The sequence below is a fragment of the Oryzias latipes genome, chromosome 19 (genome assembly GCF_053564925.1).
Source record: "Oryzias latipes strain Hd-rR chromosome 19, Olatipes_Hd-rR_3.1".
In the NCBI taxonomy this organism is placed as follows: domain Eukaryota; kingdom Metazoa; phylum Chordata; class Actinopteri; order Beloniformes; family Adrianichthyidae; genus Oryzias; species Oryzias latipes.
This window is the reverse complement of record NC_136255.1, coordinates 27140689-27164380: the sequence shown is the minus strand read 5'-3', so window position 1 is coordinate 27164380 and position 23692 is coordinate 27140689. Positions and strand designations below refer to the sequence as shown.

General features: G+C 47.3%; 1 long non-coding RNA gene across 1 annotated transcript; it reads left to right on the top strand.

The window, feature by feature from the left end:
- Positions 1-19499: 19499 nt before the first annotated feature.
- LOC111946387 (uncharacterized) lies at positions 19500-20212 on the top strand. Its single transcript, XR_002872086.2, has 3 exons — positions 19500-19635; positions 19857-19946; positions 20075-20212. It is a non-coding gene; the product is annotated as an uncharacterized LOC111946387 (long non-coding RNA).
- Positions 20213-23692: the final 3480 nt, after the last annotated feature.

The window sequence follows — 23692 nt, the reverse complement described above, 5'->3', positions numbered from 1 at the left end:
GGGTTATGGTCCTGCGGATCGCCAATGGGTCCCTGACCGCTTCGTCGTTGACCGTAACCTTGTTTCCCGTTACCCGTTTCCCTCGAGACCACCCCAATCAGCCTCGTCGTCCGTCTAGAAGCCGGACATAGGGGAAGGGGTTATGTCATGGAAAGGCCCGCCTTGGGTTTCACCTCTTATCTTCCCTGTAGGTCCTCCCCTTCCTAAGGTCTATTGTCACAGGTGTTCTGCATTTGTAATCATGTGTGTCTCTATTTAGACTTTGGCTGTTTTGTGTTCTGTGTCGGAGCATCTGCTTATTGTGCTTCAGTTGTGGTTTGAGCTGCTGGCATTAAAACCTTTCGAGTGATTACTGGACTTGTGTCGTTTCCTTTTTTTTTCTTTTTTTTTTTTTTCTAACTTGTCCTGTCCAACAGCTGGGCAGACAGATGAGAGCTGAGGGCCTCTTGTGTTGGACATATTTTACTTTAACAAGAGGGGTTATTAATCTTCAGACAAACCAAAGGTATGTCTGAATAAACCCCTTTTGTAATTGAGGCCAAACTTTATTAATTTCAATCATGTCTGAAAATCTTTGGTGTTGGACCGGACGGAAAAGGAAAGAGGGGAAGAAGAGAGAGGGACGTTAGAGAGAGGGGGGGTAGGGGGTGATAATAGGAGGGGAAGGGGGATAAGAGCATGAAGCAGCATAAAGCAACAAGTTTACTGGTTGTTAATCATTATGGTAAGGTTCAAATGTAGTAAAAAAAAAAGGGCGGAGCCTGTCCACACACACACTCAAATGTTATAAACACACCCGCTAGCTGCAAAAATGTCCACCTGTCGACATGTACACAAAACAGATAGTGTTCACACGCATACTTATGCCTTAAAACCAACTAGTGTGAAATATTTCAGTCATTCAATCATGCAAACTGTTAGTGCAAAGGTGAGCTAACACCTGTGCTCAGGTGAGTGTTTATGTTCTTCTAAAATGGATGGTGGAACGTGAAAAGAAGGAGGGAGAGTGCCCAGCCATCCCCACCCCAAGACCCCCACCGCAGCAGCAGCGGCAGCCAGAATCCCCCACGGGAACCGGCAGGGAACAACCGCCGCCCGGGCGACCAAGCCAGCCACCCAGGCCAGGGCCAGCAGGACCGCCGCAAGGCCCCCAGAGCCAGAGAGCAGGGAGGCACGGAGGGAAAGAGAGCGCCGCCCCAGCCCAACCAGGAGAACAGCCCCCCCGCCGCGCCGGGAGAGCCCAACGCAGGGCCCCACCGGAGAAGGACGCCCACAGCCCCAGACGAGCACCCCACCACCACCCAGGAGTTCCGGGCATCCATTGCTTTGATAAAATTAAAGAAATGTAATAAAGAAATCTGATTTTTGATGTCATTTTTATCATGAGGATTCGAACAACAGAATGCTCCCCTGGCATATCTGAACTTTATTTTGTAAATTTGTGTTTTGTGTTGTACTTTCGTTTTGTACAATAAAGTTAAAAAAAAGGAATATCGCAGTGGCGGTCATGTGCATTTTAGGTCTGTTAGCAGCAGGGGATTGTGGGACGCAGTCTCTTGATATAATTAGGGCTCAGCATGAGCGTTTCTGTTTGCCCATGTTTCTTTTCATGTGGCAATTTTGTTGTTCCACCTTACTTCATTCTTCCTCTTAAGTTGCACCATAAGTGTGCGAGGGGGAGTGGTTGATGACTCCTGTGCAATGTTCAATGTGGTGCGTGTTTAACGGAAAGGGGCTTGTAATGTCAGAAAGGAGACTATGCTCCCAGCGAAGCTTTCTGCCTGCTCCTCTCTGAAACTGTTCGAAGACGTACCTTGTATGGGACATGGACATTTCTCCAGCGCAGCCAATAGATTGACAGCTCAACTTCCAGAAAGCTTGGCTCCCGTTTTGCCCTCTGCAAGTGACGTACCTGCTTGGTGTTACAAATTTTTTTCTATGCATTTTTAGAGCGTTGGAAAACGTTAATAATGTTTGTGTCTTGTTTTTCTTCCTACAGAAACCATATTAAAACAAATATTATATTTCTCTCCCCCATCTTTTTACATTTTCAAACATTTTTGAAAATGCTCCAGGGAGCCACAAGGGAAGCGTTAAAGAGCCGCATGCGGCTCCTGAGCTGTGGGTTGCCGACCCCCCGCCCTAAACCAACCAGAAAGAGAGAATAACAAAATAACTGTAAGGTTGAGAAGACAAGGCAGCGTAAAAACTGACTCATTCACAAGTGTGGCTGATGTAAGTTCCCCGAAGGGCAGGGCTGGACTATCAGTCTCTGACTGACTGGCGGCGCGTGCACACGCAGCGGCTCCTCTCTCCCCTACTTTCGGTGTTTTTGGTTTTTCTTTTGGCTTTATCTTTTGGATTTCAAGGATTTATTGTTTTTTTTTTTTTTTTTAACTTGTCCTGTCCAACAGCTAGGCAGACAGATGAGAGCTGAGGGCCTCTTGGGTTGGACATATTTTACTTTAACAAGAGGGGTTATTAATCTTCAGACAAACCAAAGGTATGTCTGAATAAACCCCTTTTGTAATTGAGGCCAAACTTTATTAATTTCAAACATGTCTGAAAATCTTTGGTGTTGGACCGGACGGAAAAGGAAAGAGGGGAAGAAGAGAAAGGGACGTTAGAGAGAGGGGGGGTAGGGGGTGATAATAGGAGGGGAAGGGGGATAAGAGCATGAAGCAGCATAAAGCAACAAGTTTACTGGTTGTTAATCATTATGGTAAGGTTCAAATGTAAAAAAAAACAAAAAAAAGGGCGGAGCCTGTCCACACACACACTCAAATGTCATAAACACACCTGTTAGTTGCAAAAATGTCCACCTGTCGACATGTACACAAAACAGATAGTGTTCACACGCATACTTATGCCTTAAAACCAACTAGTGTGAAATATTTCAGTCATTCAGTCTGTTGAGCTAACACCTGTGCTCAGGTGAGTGTTTATGTTCTTCTAAAATGGATGGTGGAACGTGAAAAGAAGGAGGGAGAGTGCCCAGCCATCCCCACCCCAAGACCCCCACCGCACCAGCAGCGGCAGCCGGAATCCCCCCAACGCCACACGGGAACCGGCAGGGAACAACCGCCGCCCGGGCGACCAAGCCCGCCACCCAGGCCAGGGCCAGCAGGGCCGCCGCAAGGCCAGTGTTGCCAGATCTGAGCGACAGTTTCCAGCCCAAACTCATCGTAAAACCCGCCCACCTCAATAAAAACAAGCCCAAATCTCAACCTAGCAAAAACCTAATGTTGAACGTAAAAGTATAGCCATAGCCTAATAAAAAATGACGCAATAATAATAAATTATTATATAATAAGTCTGTTATAATACATTTTTTTATAAAATAAGTACAGAAAATCCAGTTATAGGTTTCTCGTATCGTGTACTCTAGATGGCTTTTGATGGCGCCCCCCTCTTTCTGCCACTGCCAGTTGCTGGACCACAGCATATGTCAATCAGCGGTGGGCTGGTGACTGGTGGATTAGAGGGGGCGGGGCCTACCTGGGTGCGCGTTGGCTGAACGTTCTACTCCGGCTGAGTGTATAAGCAGGCTGCGCTATTTTTGTTCGAGCTGTAACCATTCTGACAAGGTTAATAAAAGCCAATAAAAGCCCTGCATCATCTCCATCTTTTGGAAATGAACCCAAACGGCAGAATAGGGTTCTGACTCTGCAGAGGCTCTGGGAGTTTTAAAACAGCGTCAATTATTCGCTGATTTTTGTTATTCGCGGGGGGGGGGGGGGGGGGGGGGGGACTAAACAGGGGGATTACTGTAATGTTTCATATATTCACAATGCTTTTTTTACGCTATATATTAATTAGTATACTTTTACTTAATATTTTAAATAATAAGAAAAATAATAATAATGACAATAAAACCGCTAAATATTTTGAAAAGCAGCCCAAATTTTATAGACCCGCCCAATGCCAATTTTACCCGCCCAACATAACCAAAAGAAGCCCAATTGGGCGGAAACCCGCCCAATCTGGCAACACTGCGCAAGGCCCCCAGAGCCAGAGAGCAGGGAGGCACGGAGGGAAAGAGGGCGCCGCCCCAGCCCAACCAGGAGAGCAGCCCCCCCGCCGCACTGGGAGAACCCAACGCAGGGCCCCACCGGAGAAGGACGCCCACAGCCCCAGACGAGCACCCCACCACCACCCAGGAGTTCCGGGCATCCCCCCGCCCCAACCCCAGGTACGAGCCAGGACCCCCCAAGGGAGACCCACTCCGCACTCCAGGCAGCCATCCGCCCGGCCCACGGTTGGTCCAGGGAGGAGCGAGGCAGGGGCCCGTCGCCCCCGCCCAGAAGGGGGGAACCCCGGGGAAAAAAGAGGGCCCACAAGGGGTGTTGTAAATATGGCCCGACCAGGCTCAGCCACAGTTGGGAATTTGGCGGGGCCCAGCACTCAGGAGCAAGGACCAGAACCCACTCCCCAGGGACACGAACACCCCCGGCTCAGATGTAATGTGAACCCCCCCACCGCCCGGAGAGAGCACCGCCGGGCCCAGGAAGCCGGCACCCCGGGGACACAGCCGCCGTTGCAAAGGGGCCCGTACCCCCCACCGGGGAAGAGGCAGGGGACAGATGGTCCTAGGTCCCACCTTCCTTGCAAAATGTGTGTGCGTGTATGTGTGTTTGAGAGAGTGTGTGTGTGCATGTGTGTGTGTTTATGTTGGGATGTATATATTGAGGGGGGAGGGGTGTGTGTACTAAGGGGGGTGCGGTTAAAATTGGCGGGTAGGGTGCTAGGAGGACATCCGCTGCTTGCTGGCAGTGATGTCCAAGCACCCCCCCTACCAAGGGCCCTACATGTCTAAGGTGCAAATAAAACCGAAAGAGGGGGGGCCCACTCCATACGGCAACCACAGGAGGGGGGTCACTGCCTAGTAAACCCCCCCCCCCAAGGCTCATCGCAGGCTAAGCCCCCCACCCCCTCACCCTATTATGAGGTTATATGAGGAAGGGGGTAAGTTGGGGACAGATGATAGACTGTCCCCCGGTGGTCAAACAGCCGTCCCCCGCCCCCCCCCCCCCCCCAGCAAGGGGGCCAGGCCCACCCAGCCCCGGGGCCCCACCCCCGGAGGCGCAGACACCCCAGGCCCAGCACCACCACCCCCACACAGAGAGAGGGGAGCCAGAAAGCGCTGCCCCCCCCCGGAGCAAGCCCAGGCCCCCACCCCCAAACGCCGGCCCTAGAAGAGCTCTGGTCAGGCCTCGACGGGACCGAGGCAGCCAACCAGCCGGGGAAACCGCCGATGGCCTCAGCGGAGACCCCGACCCGTCAACCCCCCCTGCCTCAAACCAATAGTGCCCCCCCCCCCTCCCCCAGAATGCCCCCCCACAGGACAGGGCAGACAAGACCCCCACCCCACCCCACCCCAGACCCCGCAGCCGAAGCGGATGACACCCAGAGCGACCGGGGGCCCCAAGAGGGTTGTCCCGTCCCGTCCCAGAGCCAGGGAAGGGCCGATCCCAGCCCCAGGTGTAGACGGGAAGCCCATCCAGCGCCGCTGGGCCCCCCCCCCCCGAGCAGCGCCCCCCGCCAACCCCCCCCAGCACAGGCAAAGGGACCACCCCCCCAAGCCAAGCCAGACCACCACCCCACCCCCCCACCACGCACCCCCACACCCAAGCCCAGAGGACCACGCAGCGCCCCAGGACGCCCCACCCAGGCGCCGGACCCGACCCCCCGACCAACGGAGCCCCCACCACCCCCGGCCAGGCACCGGAGGCCCCGACCCCCACCCCGGCCCACGGCAGAAGGGCAAGGAGCAGCGACGACCATGCCCCCCCCACCCCCTAAGTCACGGAGTTAGCTTTGGGAGACCAGAGAGACCGAATTCTTTCAAAGTTACTTGAACTTTGGGCTGACATTTTTTCCAAGCTGATATGATCAAGCAGCAGATTTCTGTGTTGACTTATATTTATATTTTTTTTGCTTTTCCAATTTATTAAAATAGTTTTTTTAGCAATGCAAAGAGTTATGAAAATGATAGAGCCTAATCCTCCTTCTACATCGATGGCACTCATGTCACCAAGCACACAAAGTGACGGTGAAGCTGTGATTGAAACCTTAAGCCAGACTGATAGATCGGCACATACCTGCTGCCAGAGAGCCTGGACAGGCGTGCAGAACCATAGTGCATGCATGTAATTGTCGGGTAGATTACTGTCACAGTGCTGACAAATGTCTGAGTAACTGAGACCCATCTTGAACATCCTCTGTCCAGTGTAGTAAATTCTGTGAAGAGTTTTGAAATGGATTAGCTGCAGATTTGGATTTTTTGTCATTTTAAAGGTGTTTAGACAAAGTTCTGACCAAAAACTTTCATCTGTGCTGATGCTCAAATCCGCATCCCATTTTGTTGTCGGAAGTGAAATATTGTTATCTAAATTACATAAAAGTTTGTATATTTTGGAGAGAGTTTTATTCATTGAGAAATTGATCAGAGTGATAACTACATCTGGTAGCTTTAAATCGTTGTCTCTGTATTTAAACTTTTTAGTAATAATTGATTTAAGTTGCTGATATTCCAAGAAGTTATATATTCCGTGTTTGTCTTGAAGTTCCTGGGGAGTTATGAATCTTCTATTAATAATTATGTGCTCTAGTTGTTTTATGCCCCCTGCTTGCCAAGCTGGGAAGTGGATAATTTTTTTGTTTATGAGGATGTCTGGGTTGTTCCAGATGGGTGTCATTTTGCACGGTTGAATTGATGATTTTGATATTTTAAGAAATTCCCACCAGGCTGTTAAAGTGGCATTTATATTAATACTTTTGAAACAATCCTGTCTTTTAACTATTTGACTAATAAATGGAAGATCTGACAGGTTGATCTTTCCACATAACGCCTGTTCCAAGTCTAACCATGAGTTGGTTTCTGGATTATTTTTTAACCATTTTAAGATGTATTGTAATCTATTTGCAAGAAAGTAATTGTGGAAGTTAGGTAATTCTAATCCTCCACAGCTTTTTGCAGATTTTAAAGTTTTTAGACTAATTCTTGCAGGTTTATTGTTCCATAGAAAGCTTGATATGGATGAGTCTAATGTTTTGAACCATTTTAATGGCGGTTGTGTGGGAATCATTGAGAAGAGATAATTAACTTTGGGTAAGATTTTCATTTTAACCGTGGCTACCTTGCCCATAAGGGACAAAGGCAGGTTGGTCCAGCGTGTTAGATCGTCCTGTATGTTTTTCATTAATGGGGTGTAGTTTAGCAGCACCAGTTCTGATATTTTGGGGGAAAAATAAATACCTAGATATTTTATATTGCCTGATTTAACTGGTATTGTGAGTCCTTGCTCCGCATTACTGTTCAGTGGTAATAAAACAGATTTATTCCAATTAATGGAATAGTCTGATATAGAAGAGAATTCATTAATGATTGTTGCCGTTTCATTTACAGAATGTATATTACTTAAAAACAGTAATATGTCATCTGCATAGAGACTAATTTTATGATGGCTGTGTTTGGTTTCAATTCCTTTAATACTCTCATTCTGTCTTATTGCTGCAGCTAGAGGCTCGATAAATATTGCAAAAAGAGAGGGGGAGAGTGGGCAACCCTGTCTAGTTCCTCTTCCAAGAAAAAACCTGTTGGAAGTCTGTTTATTAGTTCTAACTGATGCATTGGGGTTGTGATATAATATTTTGATCCAATTGATGAATGATTCTCCAAACCCAAACTTATGGAGGGCAGCAATGAGGAACTTCCAGTTTACTCTATCAAAGGCTTTTTCAGCATCCAGTGATAGTATAGTCATTTCCTGGTTTTTGATGGTGGCAAAGTCTATTATGTTAACGAGTCTGCGGACATTGTCATCCGAGTGTCTGCCTTTGATGAATCCAGTTTGATCAAAGTCAATTATGTGAGGAGTGACTTTTTCTATTCTCTGTGCTAGTGCTTTGCAGATAATTTTTACATCTGCATTAATTAAAGAAATGGGGCGATAGCTTGAAGGACTCGTGGGGTCTTTGTCTGGTTTTAGAAGAAGGATAATGTTGGCAGAGTTCATGTTAGGTGGTAGAGATTGGCTTTCATTGATAAATTTTACCGTTTTATAAAACGTTGGTGCCAGTTGTTCCCAGAATTCCTTATAAAACTCTGCAGGAAAGCCGTCAGGCCCTGGTGCTTTACCATTAGGCATAAGTGACAGAGCTTCATGAAGCTCAGACAACGAGAGCGGAGAGTCTAAATTTGTGATTTGATCTTCGTTTAACTTGGGCAGGTTTATATTGTTGAGAAATGAGTTGATGGTTTGTTCTGATGGATTGATCTGTGGAGTGTATAAGTTTTGATAAAAGTCTTTAAACGCATTATTAATTTTTGCCGGGTCATGGGTGACATTCCCTGTTTGGTCCATAATCGAAGTGATTGTTGATTTTTCTTTATTAATTTTAAGCTGATTAGCTAGAAATTTGCCAGATTTATTTGAGTTTTCATATCTTTCCAGTCGAAGCCTTTGTATCTGGAATTGTGTTTGTTTATTGATGATGTCATTTAACTGCAGCTTTAAATTTTTCAGGTCCCCCAGTATGTGTTCCTGTGCAGAAGCAGCATAAGCAGTCTCCAGAGTTTTTATTTTATTTCCTAATTCTAATAAATCTGCTTTCTCCTTGCGTTTTTTATGCGTTGAATAAGAGATGATTTTCCCTCTCATGACTGCTTTTGCTGCTTCCCAAAGAATACTTGGTGATATTTCAGAAGTATCGTTGAATTCTAAGAAGGTTGCCCACTCTTTTTTAAAGAATTCAATAAATTCCTGGTCTTTTAACAAAGACGTATTAAACCTCCAGGTTGAACCCGAGGGTCTGGGTACTTCCCTTGAAATAGTAACAGAAACTGGTGCATGGTCACTGATAATAATTGAATGAATGTTGGAACTTTTAATTTCTTTCAAAAGGGAGTTACTGACTAATAAATGATCTAAACGAGATTGTGAATGGTGAACTGGAGAAAAAAAGGTGAACCCCTTAGTGCTTGGATGACAAGAGCGCCAAGCGTCGCAGAGACCCAGATCATTCATGTACTGCTTTAGAATACTTGCAGACTGCCATGTACGCTGGTTTGCTGCTGTGCTGAGTCTGTCAAGTTCAGGGTCCAAAACAAGGTTGACGTCTCCTCCTATAATGATTGTGGAGTCAGAGTGAACTGAGAGTGAGGTGAAGAATCTGTGAAAGAAGGAAGAGTCGTCAAAATTAGGACCATAGATGCTGGCTATGCAAAAGTCCTTGTTCTGAATGGATATATTAATGATTACAAATCTGCCTTCTGGGTCAGTAACTGTATCCTTATGAGTAAATGTAACATTTTTATTAATCAAAACTGCAACCCCTCTTTGTTTGGAGTTGAAACTGGCAGAATACATAACTGGATACTGGGAACAGCACAGGAGTTGACCAGCTGATAAAGATAAATGGGTCTCCTGCAGCAGAGCTATATCTGCTTTAAGATCATTCAGGTGATTTAACACTTTCAATCTCTTTGGCCCAGAACCAAGTCCACGCACATTCCAGCTAACGATGTTAAGACTGTTCATAGCTGTTCTAACCGGGAGAGTGCAAGGCTAAATAGTGCGTGTGCCCGTCCGTGTGCGCGTGCACGCCGTGCGTACCTGCTACACTGACAAGCGCTATGCGTTGTGGGTGAACATGTCTTAGCTGTGAGCTGCATGTTGCGTGTGTCCTGTGTGAGCCTAAGTGAGGTTTTTGCAGTTTATCAACGTGTGTGTGCGGGATCGCGTGTGCATGCTCTTATGCACGCTAGTATGCGCGCGCACCCGTTCCGTGCATAAATAAATACTCACCGTGGTTGCGTTGACTTTACCTGATTCACATATGAGGACATGGGAAGGGGGGGGGACAAGAGAAAAGAGAGAGGGAAAGAGAAAGAACAAAAAACAAAAACAACGAAACAACAACAGAAACATGAATGTGAGAGAAAGAAAAAACACTTTTCCTGAGAGGTGTGGATTATTGATGATCCGATATTTCCTATTCAATTAAATAAGTTTGCGGGTTTCTTCTGGGCAGCGCAGATGTCAGTGCGGCTCTGAAAGCCTTCAGCACAGCCAGGGTGTTACCTCTGGGTCCCGGAACAGCTTGCCATTCACAAAAAGTTTATCAACGGCAACCACCGCGCGGGCTCCAGCAGACAGGTGCTTCCTCCTCAGCGGGAAGAGGATTTTCCGCCGGCGGAGGATCTCGCCTGGAAACTGATCATTCACGCTGTAATGTGTGTCTTTCAGCTCTCGCCCTCTGCTTTTTACCAGTTCCTTTTGTTTATAATGTTCAAATTTAGCAACAATAGGACGGGGACGCTGATTGTCCGGCCTCTTTCCTCCGAGCCGGTGAACCCTGTGGAAGGAGATCTTCTGGACTTCTTCCTTGGGGAGTTTCAGATGGACCTCCATGAAGGACTTAACAATGTTCTCCGGGACTTCTCCTGCCTCTTCTGGAATCCCTGCGAACACTAGATTGTCCCTCATGCTCCTCGCCTGAAGATCCAAGAGGGTTTCCTTGATGGATCGGTTTTCCTCAGAGAGACGGGCGGTGTCGTGGCCCAAGGTCTTGACGGTCTCTCTGAGGGCCTGGTTCTCCGCTGCGAGCTCCTGCACCTGCTGTTGGCTGAACTCCAGAGACTCTCGCAGACCTTGGAATTCCTTATGGAGGATCTCCAGCAGATTTAAACGGCAATCAAGGCTGGAGAGCCTTTTATCAATTGAATCCAGGATATCACTCATGTTGCTGCCTGGGGAGGAGGCAGCCCCCGGGGAGTCTTCGGGACGGTTGCGTTTGGTGGACGGAGTGGCGGTGTTGGATTTCTTCATGAGGCAGGTATTGAAACACTCGTCGATGTAATTCTCCAGATCCTCCAGGTCCTCCAGGCTGGCAAATGCTTGACAAACTTTTTCAGATTTTTATTTTTTAAACTTTCTGGATTATTTAAATATGGCGGTGTAATTAAATAAATCAAAAATGTTTGTTCACAACTTACGCGCCGCCAAGTAAACTCACCACACTCCTCTCGTCGGCTCTCGCGATACTACAGCATCACGTCTAAACTCAAGACGTGAGTTTCCACCTGCCTGATTTATTGATTTATTTATTTATCTATTGATTGATTTTAGGATTTATTGTTTTTAAAAGAATGTACTCATACTCCCGTGAGGTCCTGCTCGCCATCGGCGGAACCACAGTTTCGGACCATTTTCTGAGGAACTTACCGGCTGAACTACGTGACTGCGGTCTGCTCCGGACAGAGAGGAGGCGCCACAGGCGCTGCATGAGGAAGCAAAAGAGGGGGAAGCGCGGACGCATCCGTGCTAGGCTAGCGGCTAGTCCTCACCGGCCAGCTATTCCAACAATCACGCTGGCCAACGTACGATCTCTGGACAATAAACTGGACTATATCTGCCTGCTACGCACATCGTCCAAGACTGCGAGTGAGTGCTGCGTCTTTGTCTTTGTGGAAACGTGGCTAACGGACAACGTCCCGGACTGTGCCATCCAGCTAGCCGGGTTAGCATGCTTCCGGGCCGACAGGATGCTCGTCGAGGGGGGCAAGACCCGCGGTGGAGGTCTGTGTGTTTACATCAGCGATGCTTGGTGCCGGAATGCCAGAGTGGTCTACCAACACTGCTCCCCCCTGGCTGAGTTTATGATCGTTAAATGACGGCCATTCTACCTGCCGAGAGAATTTAGCTCCATACTGCTGGTAGCAGCATACATCCCTCCCAGCTCCACCACAAACAGGAGTGAGGCTCTGTATGAACTACACCAGCACATCAGCGAGCAGCAGACAGCACACCCTGATCCCTCCCTTTAACCATGCAAACCCCAAGAGCGTGTTTCCACAACTCCATGGACATATCAACTTCCCCACAAGAGGTAAAAACATCTTGGACAATGTTTACACCGCACACAAAGGAGCCTACAAAGCCCTTCCTGCCGTCCCCCACCTGGGCGCCTCAGACCACACCTCTTCTTTGTCTTTCGGCTTTTCCCATCAGGGGTTGCCACAGCGAATCATCCTTTTCCACCTCACTCTATCATGAACATCTTCTACCCTAACGTTAGCCAACTTCATGTCCTCTGTTAAGACATCCAAATATCTCCTCTTTGGCCGTCCTCTTGCCCTCCGGCCAGGCAGCTCCATCTCCAACATCCTTCTACCAATATATCCACTATCCCTCCTCTGAACATGTCCAAACCTTCTCAGTCTGGCTTCTCTGACTTTGTCGCTAACACAGGCAACATGAGCCGTCCCTCTGATGTACTCGTTCCTTATCCTGTCTAACCTGGTCACTCCTAAGGAGAACCTCAACATCTTCATCTCCGCTACCTCCATCTCAGCCTCTTGTCTCTGTCTCACTGCTACCGTCTCTAACCCATAGAGCAGAGCTGGTCTCACCACTGTCTTGTACACCTTTCCTTTGAGTCTTGCTGGCACTCTTCTGTCACACAACACTCCTGACACTTTCCTCCAACCGCTCCAACCTGCCTGCACTCGCCTCTTCACCTCTTTTCCACAATACCCATCACACTGAACTGTTGACCCCAAGTACTTAAACTCCTGCACCTTCTTCACCTTAGTCCCCTGTAACCTAACGCTTCTACCTTGATCCCTCTCGTTCAGACACATGTATTCTGTCTTACTACGACTGACCTTCATACCTCTTCTTTCCAGAGCAAACCTCCACCTCTCTAGCTGTTCCTCCACCTGCTCTCTACTCTCACTGCAAATTACAATGTCATCCGCAAACATCATTGTCCAGGGAGATTCCTGTCTTACCTCGTCTGTCAGCCTGTCCATCAGCATAGCAAACAAAAAAGGACTCAAAGCTGATCCTTGGTGTAGTCCCACCTCCACCTTGAACTCCTCTGTCTGACCTACAGCACATCTCACCACCGTCATACTTCTCTCATACATGTCCTGAACTACTCTGACATACTTCTCTGCCACTCCAGACAATCTCATACAGTACCACAGCTCCTCCCTCGGCACCCTGTCATACGCCTTCTCTAAATCTACGAACACACAATGCAGCTCCTTCTGACCATCTCTGTACTTTTCCATCAACATTCTCAAAGCAAAAATGGCATCAGTGGTGCTCTTACGGGGCATGAAACCATACTGCTGCTCACAGATCTCCACCTTCTTCCTAAGCCTGGCTTCCACTACTCTTTCCCACAGCTTCATTGTGTGGCTCATCAACTTTATTCCTCTATAGTTGCTGCAGTTCTGCGTGTCACCCTTGTTCTTAAAGATCGGGACCAGAACGCTTCTCCTCCATTCCTCAGGCATCTTCTCACTCTCTAGAATCCTATTGAACAACCTCGTTAGAAATTCCACTGCTGTCTCTCCTAAGCACTTCCATACCTCCACAGGTACGTCATCAGGACCAACGGCCTTTCCGCTCTTCATCCTTTTCAGAGCCTTCCTAACCTCCTCCTTTCCAATCTCTGCTACTTCCTGCTCCACAACAACCACATATTCCTCCCTTCTTTCCCTGTCATTTTCCTCGTTCATCAGCTCCTCAAAATACTCCTTCCATCTTTTCTGTACACTCTCTTGGGTTGTTAGCACCTTTCCATCTCTGTCCTTAATCACCCTTATCTGTTGCACGTCCTTCCCATCTCTGTCTCTCTGTCTGGCTAGCCTGTACAAGTCCTTCTCTCCTTCCTTTGTGTCTAACCTGTCATAAAGCTCATCGTAAGCTTTCTGTTTGGCCTTTGCCACCTCTCTCTTCACTCTACGCTGCGCTTCCTTGTACTCCTGTCTACCTTCCTCAGTCCTTTCTACATCCCACTTCCTTTTAGCCAACCTCTTCCTCTGGACGCATTCCTGTACTTCCTCATTCCACCACCAAGTCTCTTTATCGTCTTTCCTCTTTCCAGATGACACACCTAGCACCTTCCTACCTGTTTCCCTTATAATCTCTGCTGTAGTTTCCCAGTCATCTGGAAGCTCATCCTGACCACCCAGGACCTGCCTCAACTTCTGCCTAAATTCCTCACAAGTTTCTTCATTCTGTAGCTTCCACCACTTGGTCTTCTTTCCTGTTTTCCCTCTCTTCTTCTTCCTGACCTCCAGAGTCATCTTACACACCACCATGCGGTGCTGTCTGGCTACACTCTCTCCTACCACCACTTTGCAGTCATTAACCTCTCTCAAATGACCTCGTCTACATAGGATGTAGTCCACCTGAGTACTCCTACCTCCACTTCTGTATGTCACTTCTGTATGCCTCAGACCACACCACTGTCATGCTAATGCCAGCATACAGGCCAAAGGTGAAAGCCGTCAGACCAGCTGAAAAGGTGGTTCGGGTGTGGCCTGAGGGATCTACTGAGGCTCTACAGGACTGCTTTGCCACCACTGACTGGAGTATATTCAAACAAGCAGCCACCTATAATGACATCACTGATCTCCAGGAGTACACAGAGACTGTCACATCCTACATGAGGAAGTGCATGGACGATGTCACAATCACCAAAACCATCACCCTTCGAGCCAACCAAAAGCCATGGCTGACAGGAGACGTCCACAGACTCTGGAGGGAACGGAACACTGCCTTCAGAGCTGGGAATGAAGCTGGTCTGAGAACAGCCAGGGCCAACCTGTCACGAGGCATCAGGGTGGCCAAGAGGGAGCACTCCAGGAGGATGGCTGCCCACTTCAGAGACAGTGGTGACACCAGGAACCTGTGGCGGGGCATCCAGACCATCACAGATTACAAGCCCGCCGCACAGGCCTGCGACTACTCAACCCCTCTGCTGGACCAGCTAAATACCTTCTTTGCCCGCTTTGAGGCAGACAACAGCATCCCGGCACAGAAGACTCTTCCCCCTCCCAGTGACCTCGTGCTGATGCTATCACGTGACAGCGTGAGGCGCTCACTGGGAAGGATAAAACCACAGAGAGCCCCAGGACCTGACAACATTCCTGGCTGTGTCCTGAGGAACTGTGCTGATGAGCTGACAGATGTCATCACCGACATCTTCAACCTCTCACTGAGCCAGGCTGTCGTCCCCTCATGCTTCAAAGCCACCACCATCATCCCGGTCCCAAAGAAGTCCTCTCCCTCCTGCTACAATGATTACCGCCCGATCGCTCTCACCCCCATTCTCATGAAGTGCTTTGAGCGGCTGGTCATGCAGCACATCAAGTCTACCCTCCCCCCCACTCTGGACCCCTACCAGTTTGCATATCGGTCAAACCGTTCGACCGATGATGCCATCTCAACAGCCTTCCATTCAGCCCTCACCCACCTGGAAACAAAAGACTCTCATGTCAGAATGCTATTCATTGACTTCAGCTCCGCCTTCAATACAGTCATCCCCCAGCAGCTCATCCACAAGCTAGACCAGCTAGGACTCAACACCTCCCTGTGTAACTGGCTTCTGGACTTTCTGACAGGGAGACCACAGCAGTTCATGTCTGCAGCAACACCTCCAGCACCATCACCATGAACACAGGGGGCCCCCAAGGCTGTGTGCTGAGCCCCCTTCTCTTCACTCTGCTTACCCACGACTGCACCCCAACATCAAGCTCCAACCTCTTCATCAAGTTTGCGGATGACACAACAGTGGTGGGTCTCATCAACAACAACGATGAGACCTCCTACAGGAGGGAGGTGAGCAGGCTGGCTCTGTGGTGCAAAGACAATAATCTCCACCTGAATTTGGAGAAGACAAAGGAGATGGTTGTGGACTTCAGGAGAACTCCCACTCAGCACGCTCCACTGATCGTCAATGGTGCTGCTGTGGAAAGGGTGAGCTGCACCAAGTTCCTGGGGGTGCACATCTCCGACGACCTGTCTTGGAACCAAAACACTGCGTCACTGGCCAAGAAATCCCAACAACGCCTGTACTTCCTCCGCAAACTGAAGAAGGCCAGAGCTCCTCCCCCCATCATGCAGACCTTCTACAGGGGGGCCATCAAGAGCATCCTGACCAGCTGCATCACCGTGTGGTACGGAGCCTGCAACGCGTCCTGCCGGAAGACTCTACAGCACATTGTGAAAACAGCTGAGAAGATCGTTGGTGTCCCTCTTACTGGCCTCTCGGACATTTACCGCTCCCGCCTCACCCGCAAAGCCATCAGGATTGCAGGGGACCCCTCACACCCATCCCAGAGACACTTCAACCTGCTGCCATCAGGGAGGAGGCTGCAAAGTCTGCAGGCCAGAACCAGCAGACTAAAAGACAGTTTCCTCCATCAGGCAATAAGGACCCTCAACTCCCTCCCTGCCCTCCCCCCTCTGGCCCCTCCACTCCGTCCTACAAGCCCACACTGAAAACTTTCACAACAGTTCAGATCACCACCTTCACCAAAGAGTGCCATCACTAACTCATCCACTTACTGTTCTCAGCACTGTTGTCACTTTAAACTGCCACTTTAACCATCTCATTGCTCTCTGCACTGTTTAGACTACTGTTATTCTTTTTATTTTGCTGTCTTTTTATCTATTTTTAAGTCGTTTATTTATTTATTATTTTATATGCTGCTTGCACTGTGGGGTGAGAGGAAAGCAATTTCATTTGTGCTGTATGTCTTATGGATGCAGTACATTTGACAATAAAGCTGACTTTGACTTTGACTTTGATCTGGGGTACACAGAGCACGGTGGCTGTCCACACACCAGCCGACCCTAAGGGAGGAAGGGCTGAGCAGAACCAAACGCTGAGTGGCGACACGAGCATCACCGTTTCCGCACCAAATGAATTAAAATGAGCCATAGATGCTGCATAAAAGAGACCAATAGGTTAAATGTCCACAGATGAGAGATGGGTCCAACAAAGAACTAATCCAAACGCTGATTAAAGCATCAAATGTACAATGCAGCTTTAAACAGAAAAGAAAACTTAACAGAGTCGCCATAATAACAAAGCCAGCATCATATATAGATAGCCAAGATTCACATTCAGCCCCGAAATAACACACACAGCAACAGAGAAAACGCCAAAAGCCACAAAAAAATTTAGCCAGCATGAAAAACCCATCCAGACGAAGACTGCCAGCCTTCACAACCACAAAAAAGACCCCAGAACCCCTGAAACAATACCCGGATGCAGAGCCACACAGCAGAAAACGAACTAGGTAGACACCATTAAGTCCAAGAACAAATAACTACAATTCCAAGGATCCTTAGGGGAAAGGGTTCTACAGAAGGGTTCAGTTTGTCTCAGGTTTGGAAGGCATTCTGTTCCGCCCTGGGCGCCATGGTCAGCCTCACTTCTGGCTACCACCCCCAATCCAATGGACAAGCAGAGAGAGCAAACCAGGAATTGGAGGCAGCTCTCCATTGCCTGGTGCCACAGAACCACAAGGACTGGTCCCAGTTTCTGGTCTGGATCGAGTATGCCCACAATACTTATCCGTCTTCCAGTGTTTGCTCCCAAGACTGGGGTGTCTCCGTTCGAGGTTGCCCTCAGGTACTCACCACCTCTGTTTCCGTCGCAGGAACTCAATCTGGCGGTGTCCTCGGTCCAACATCATCTTCAGCGCTGTCAACGCGTCTGGCGTCAGACCAGGGCTGCTCTCCTCCGCACCAAGGAGAGCAATTCGACACAGGGTGGTATGACCCACCTATCAACCTGGACAGAGGGTCTGGCTCTCGGCACGGAACATACCCATTCAAGCTACTTCCTGGAAACGGGCTCCCCATTACAACGGACCCTACGTTATTGAAAGGATCATCAATCCCTCCTGTGTCCGCCTCCGTTTGCCGAAAGCCCTCAAGGTACACCCTTCGTTTCACGTTTCTCAGATCAGGCCAGTTCTGGACAGTCCTCTGTGCCTGCCGTCCGCTTCCCCACAGCCCACCCATGTCATGGACGGCGCCCCCTCCAGCCTTCATAAGGAGATCCAGAAGCAGTATTCATCGCCGGTTTGTTGCCCCTGATGGACATACTAAGCTCGAGTGGTCACCTGAGTTTCCCGACTTCCTGAGCAGAAGGACATCATAGATTCATTCTGTCACGCCATGAGTGAGCCCAACCTCCAGTCACGCCACGAGCCATTACGGAACCTCCAGCCTCGCCATGAGCCATCATCCAGCTTCCAGCTCCACCACAACTCCAAGCCACGCCGGACAATAATAAACTCTATTACTCACCTCATAACTCACCTGTGTTTTCCTTCCGGGTTCCAGCGTATGGGTCTGTCTCGTCTAGCAAGTCATGGCAAAAAGTCTTTAAACGCATTATTTATTTTGACCGGGTCACAAGTGACATTTCCTGTTTGGTCCATAATAGATGTGATTGTTGATTTTCTTTATTAATTTTAAGCTCTATTTGAGTTTTTAAGTCCTTCAAGCTGAAGTCTTTGTATTTGAAATTGTATTTGATTATTAATGATGTCATTTAACTGCTAAGCTTTAATTTTTTCAGATCTCCCAGAATGTGTTCCTGTGCAGAAATTCTAAGAAGGTTGCCCACTCTTTTTTAACGAATTGAATAAATTCTTGGTCTTTTAGCAGAGATGTATTAAACCTCCAGGTTGTACCTGAGGATGAGGATATTCCCCCAGAATTATTAACGGAAACTGGTGCATGATCACTGATAATAATTGGATGAATGTTGGAACTCTTAATATATTTTAAAATAGATTTACTGACTAATAAATAATGTAAATGAGAATGTGAATGATGAACTAGAGAGAAGAAGGTGAACCCCTTAGTGTTTGGGTGACATGAGCGCCAACCGTCGCAGAGACCCACATCATTCATGTATTGCTTTAGGATACTTGCAGACCGCCATGTGCGCTGGTTTGCTGCTGTGCTGAGTCTGTCAAGTTCAGGATCCAGAGTCATATTGATGTCTCCTCCTATAACGATTGTGGAGTCAGAGTGAACTGAGAGTGAGGTGAAGAATCTGTGAAAAAAGGAATAGTCGTCAACATTCAAGCCATAGATACTGGCTATGCAAAGGTCATTGTTCTGAACCGATAGATTAATGACTACAAATCGGCCTTCTGGGTCAGTAACTGTATCATTACGAGTAAAATTCATTTTTTTTACTAATTAAGACAGCAACTCCTCTTTGTATGTAACTGTAACTAGCAGAATACATGAATCGAAACTGTGGGCAGCACAGGAAATGATCAGCTGATTTAGATAAGTGGGTCTCCTGTAGTAAAGTTAGATCCCCTTTAAGATCATTCAGGTGGTTTAAGACATTCATTCTCTTTGGCCCAGAGCCAAGTCCACGCACATTCCAGCTAACAATGTTAAGACCGGACATAACTACCCCAACTGTGAGAGTGTAAGGCTAAATAATGCATGTGCTAGTCCGTGCGCACGTGCCCATTGCAACCTCTGGATTTTTGATTGCACAACATAAAACAGTTTGGAGTCTAAACAAGTTTTTGTTTTACTGAGAAAAACAAAAACTGGTTTTAAAGAATGGACCTGATATCTTGACAGTTGTAAAGATAAAAAAAACTCAAACTCTGCCCCATTTGCCTCCAACTGTCTAATATGGGATGAAATGTTCTTGGCTGTCATGATGATGAAGGCGTTCCCTACAGACATGGAACAAAGTTCTATGTGAGCCCCGCCCTCTTTGAGTCTGATTTAAGGATGAGACTCAGCCTCAACCAGCAGAACTTCAGCTTCAGCTGCTCTGGTGAGTTTTCTTGATGTCCTGCTTTCATTCATTTGATTTTTTCATCAAACATTCTTCTAGAATGTCTCCATTTCTTTCAAATGATGCTGTGGTCTTTGTCCTGTTTTAGTTCTTTAGAAAGTTCTTGGTTTTTGTGTATTTTCTACAGACAAATGTCAGGATCTTGGTGTGTTTTAGGCTAGGAGTTGGTTAAGATTGTTGGATTTTCTAATCTTTTTCAGTCTGGTCCTGCTCCAGACCGTCTTCAGAGGAAACAACTTCTCCCAGAAGTCTAAGGGAAGAAACTTTTCCTCCTTTTGCAACAAATTCAGGTTTGTCAAATGGATCAAGTTTGAAAAAGTCATTTGGTTCAACTGTGTTTTTATAATGACCAAAGCAAAATATCTGTTTCTTTATCTTCATTAACTGTCATTCTAAAAGAGATTTTTTTCTGTTTTAGACATTTAGCTTCAAGTCAACGACAACATGTCATACATGTCACCAATGAGCATTGTTGGTGGACAAGGAGGATGTCCATTTAATTTTATTGGTGCAAAAACTGGAGCTCTGCTTAAAAAGCTGGATGTCTGTGTCGGACCAACCCAAGTGAGATCTATAACGGTCCTGATGTCTGACGATGTTAAAGAGACATTTGGGACATCAAAGGGAGCCAATGATAAAATGCTCTCTTTCGATTTTGAGGGAGATGAATATTTTTCCTTACTCACTCTTTGGCCCAACAATAATGGAGAATATCTGGGTGGCATTAAATTCAAAACAACAAAGGGAAACACTTTTGAGGCTGTTATGACAAATGGAAAACTTTCAATGCCGCCGACAAAAGTAGATGTTGGCTCTGGAATGTGTTTTGGAGTTCAGGGCAGGTCAGGAACCGAAGTTGATGCACTTGGGTTCATGTTAATCAAAGATCCTTAGTAAGTTCCTAACCGGTTCTAGAGGGCTAGATGGTGAAACAACAACCTGTGTGGGTTCAGCTTCTTAATGAGGACAGAAATAAATGTGTTTGACAGAAATGATTTCAACTTCTAGCCTCCAGACAAAGACAACAGCTAATGATATCTGCTGTCATGAAAAGGGTTTGGTTCTTTGAAACAATCAGATGACATCTTTGAACAGATGTGTTCCTGCTGCATCTGTGGCTGATGGGGACAATCACCTCTTTGATGGTTTCTCTTTGATTTCTTCATCTGGTTTGTGGTTTTTTCTTGGACTTTTACTGCAGTTTTCTGAATGTTTGCATCAGATTTTTGGATTTGCTGTCATTTTTCCTGCTGTACTGAGAAACTCCTGATGGTTTTCCTGTTATTGTCACTGGAATCCAATGTTTCTGTTGTCCTCATCATCTCTTCTGGAAATGGCATTCTATCAGTAAATCTTGTTGGTGTGGACGCTGGAAAAAGCCCTTCAGTTCATGTCAAATCACTGTTTGTGCTCATCTAGTCTGTATGATTTGGAAAATAAAAACCTCAACCAAATCAGGAGTGCTATGAATTCTTAGACTGAACACAAATACATGTTGAAACATTTCTACCAGTTTGTGAGCATCCCTAAAGATGTAGGGGGTTAAGCCCCTCCCACAAGGAAGGTGGCGGCAACACCAATGTCACGTCTGGATGATGCAGATGCCGACCAATCACAAGAGACGGCAGCTCAACAGCTCCAGAACAATAAGGAGGTCAACAGAGACGTCTTTCAAGAAAAGACAACCATACACACACACACACACACGCTCCAGAGGGGAGCTGTCAGGTACCGGCCATCAAAAGGAAGCTTCAGCCAAGGTTGTGTGGAGGCCACTTCATCCTGAATACACCTGTTCTTTTTCAATTCCAGTTCTTTGCATCATGAGGCTCAATTGCTGCATTATGATTTCCCCTTTACTTGCTGCAAAGTGAAGCCACCAGAAAACTAAAACTAAACTGAATTCAGGCCTCTCCCACACCGAAAGCTGAGACAGGTTATGTACAAAACGCAGATATTTAATAATAAAAATACCATTGTTAAAAGACCCAGAAAGACACAAACCCTAACACCACAAATGATAGGTCATGCCAAAGCCAGAACACCATCCTCCTACAGTTCCAGTGTTTGCTCCCAAGGTTCAGCAACAAGTCCTGTTAGCCATGCCCATGGCGTCCACCAACAGAAGCTGACGCCCTTCTGTTGTCCGGTCTTCAGGCTCCAGAGGCATCCGGTGAGTCACCTTTATAAACCCTCTGCAGGTGAGGAGCTGGTGGACACAGGAAGAACCAATTTACTACATGGTGCTCCACCTGCCACACAAATCTTTGAATCTATCAAGGCTCTCCTCAATCCTGTTGACACAGGATTAACGCTTATGAGGAAGAAGAGGATGAGGACTTTGGAGACGGGCTATCTGTCACCTGAGCTGTAACCACTAAGGCAGTAAAAGAGCTCCTGAGTTTCAAGGTGGGGGGGTTGGATAAGCTCTTAACCGAGTGGTGTTCCAACCACTGGGGAATCACACTCCTCAGCCTCTCAGTCTATTCCAGGGTTCTGGAGAAGAGAATTCATTTGATAGTCGAACCTCAGATCCAGGAACAACGGTGCGGTTTCTGTCCTGGTCGTGAAACAGTGGACACGCTCTACACTCTCTGCAGGGTTATAAAGGTGTGAAGAATAGTTAGAAAATGCCTTTAACTTTTATTACACTAATGGTTTAAACTTAATTCACTGAGCATGTATTGTCATCTCAAAATTATATTACATTTGAAGAAAGCACAGCCAAACTATTGTTCTAACAGTTTCTTCTCATACTCCCTCTTTTCTGTGCATGTGTTTTCTGCTGAGCAGGCCTCAGACTTATCTTCACTTTAGCCCTGGAGCTTCTCTCCAGCAGTAACCTGTGGCCGTGATTTTCACACGAGGTCCATCGGACGATCTTCTGAATATGCAAATGCTGGGTTTTTATACCAACCCCATCCCTGAGCTCGTTGGTTCGGACTTTGAATGCACCATGTTCATCTGTCTGTCCCCTTCGTGTTTGTGCGAAGTAAAACCTCCACAAAAGATAAGTAACTGTCTCTGAGTCATTATTCATTATTTCTGTGTGCAAGAAACTGGCGGGGTTACGAACTAATACAATACAGTCCTTTCTAGAAAATCCAGTTTCTTCACAAAAGGGTTTGTGGAAGTTCACTCATCCAGTCCATATGTGTTTGGTGGAACTGGAGAAAACATTCAGCTGCGTCCCCTTTGGTGTCCTATGGAGGGCGCTCTGGGAGTACGGGGTTCAGAGAGCATCACTGAGGCCCATCCGGTCTCTGCATGACCGGAGCAGGTGAAGAGGCAGGGATGATGGTCAGCACCGCTAAGTCTGAGGCCATGGTTCTGTACTGGAGAAAAGTAGTTTACCCTCTATAGGCAGCAGGAGTCCTACAGCCCCAGGGGGAGGAGTTTAAGTATGTTTCTCCAGAACTCTGCTGCACGAGTTCTTACAAAGACCAGGAGGCGAGCTCACATCACCCCAATTTTAAAATCCCTGCATTGGCTCCCCATATGCTTCAGGATTGATTTTAAGATACTTTTAACCGTTTTTAAATGTCTTAACGGTCTTGCCCCTTCTTATTTATCAGATCTTTTAGTAAGATATGAACCCTTGCGGTCCCTGAGATCCTCTGGCACTGGTCTGTTAACCATTCCAACTGTATAAACTAAAACCTATGGAGAAGCTGCATTTCGGCACTATGGTCCCCGTTTATGGAACAGTCTGCCGGAGGACCTGAGAGCCGCAGAGAGCATTAATCACTGAGGCCCATCCGGTCTCTGCATGACCGGAGCAGGTGAAGAGGCAGGGATGAGGGTCAGCACCGCTAAGTCTGAGGCCATGGTTCTGTACTGGAGAAAAGTAGTTTACCCTCTATGGGCGGGTGGAGTCCTACAGCCCCAGGGGGAGGAGTTTAAGTATGTTGGGATCTTGTTCCAGAGTGAGGGAAGGGAGATGGACAGGCGGATTTGTGCGGCGTCAGCTGTCATGCGTTCACTAAGTTGATCCATTGTGGGGAAAAGAGAGCTGAGCCATGAAGCAAAGCTCAAA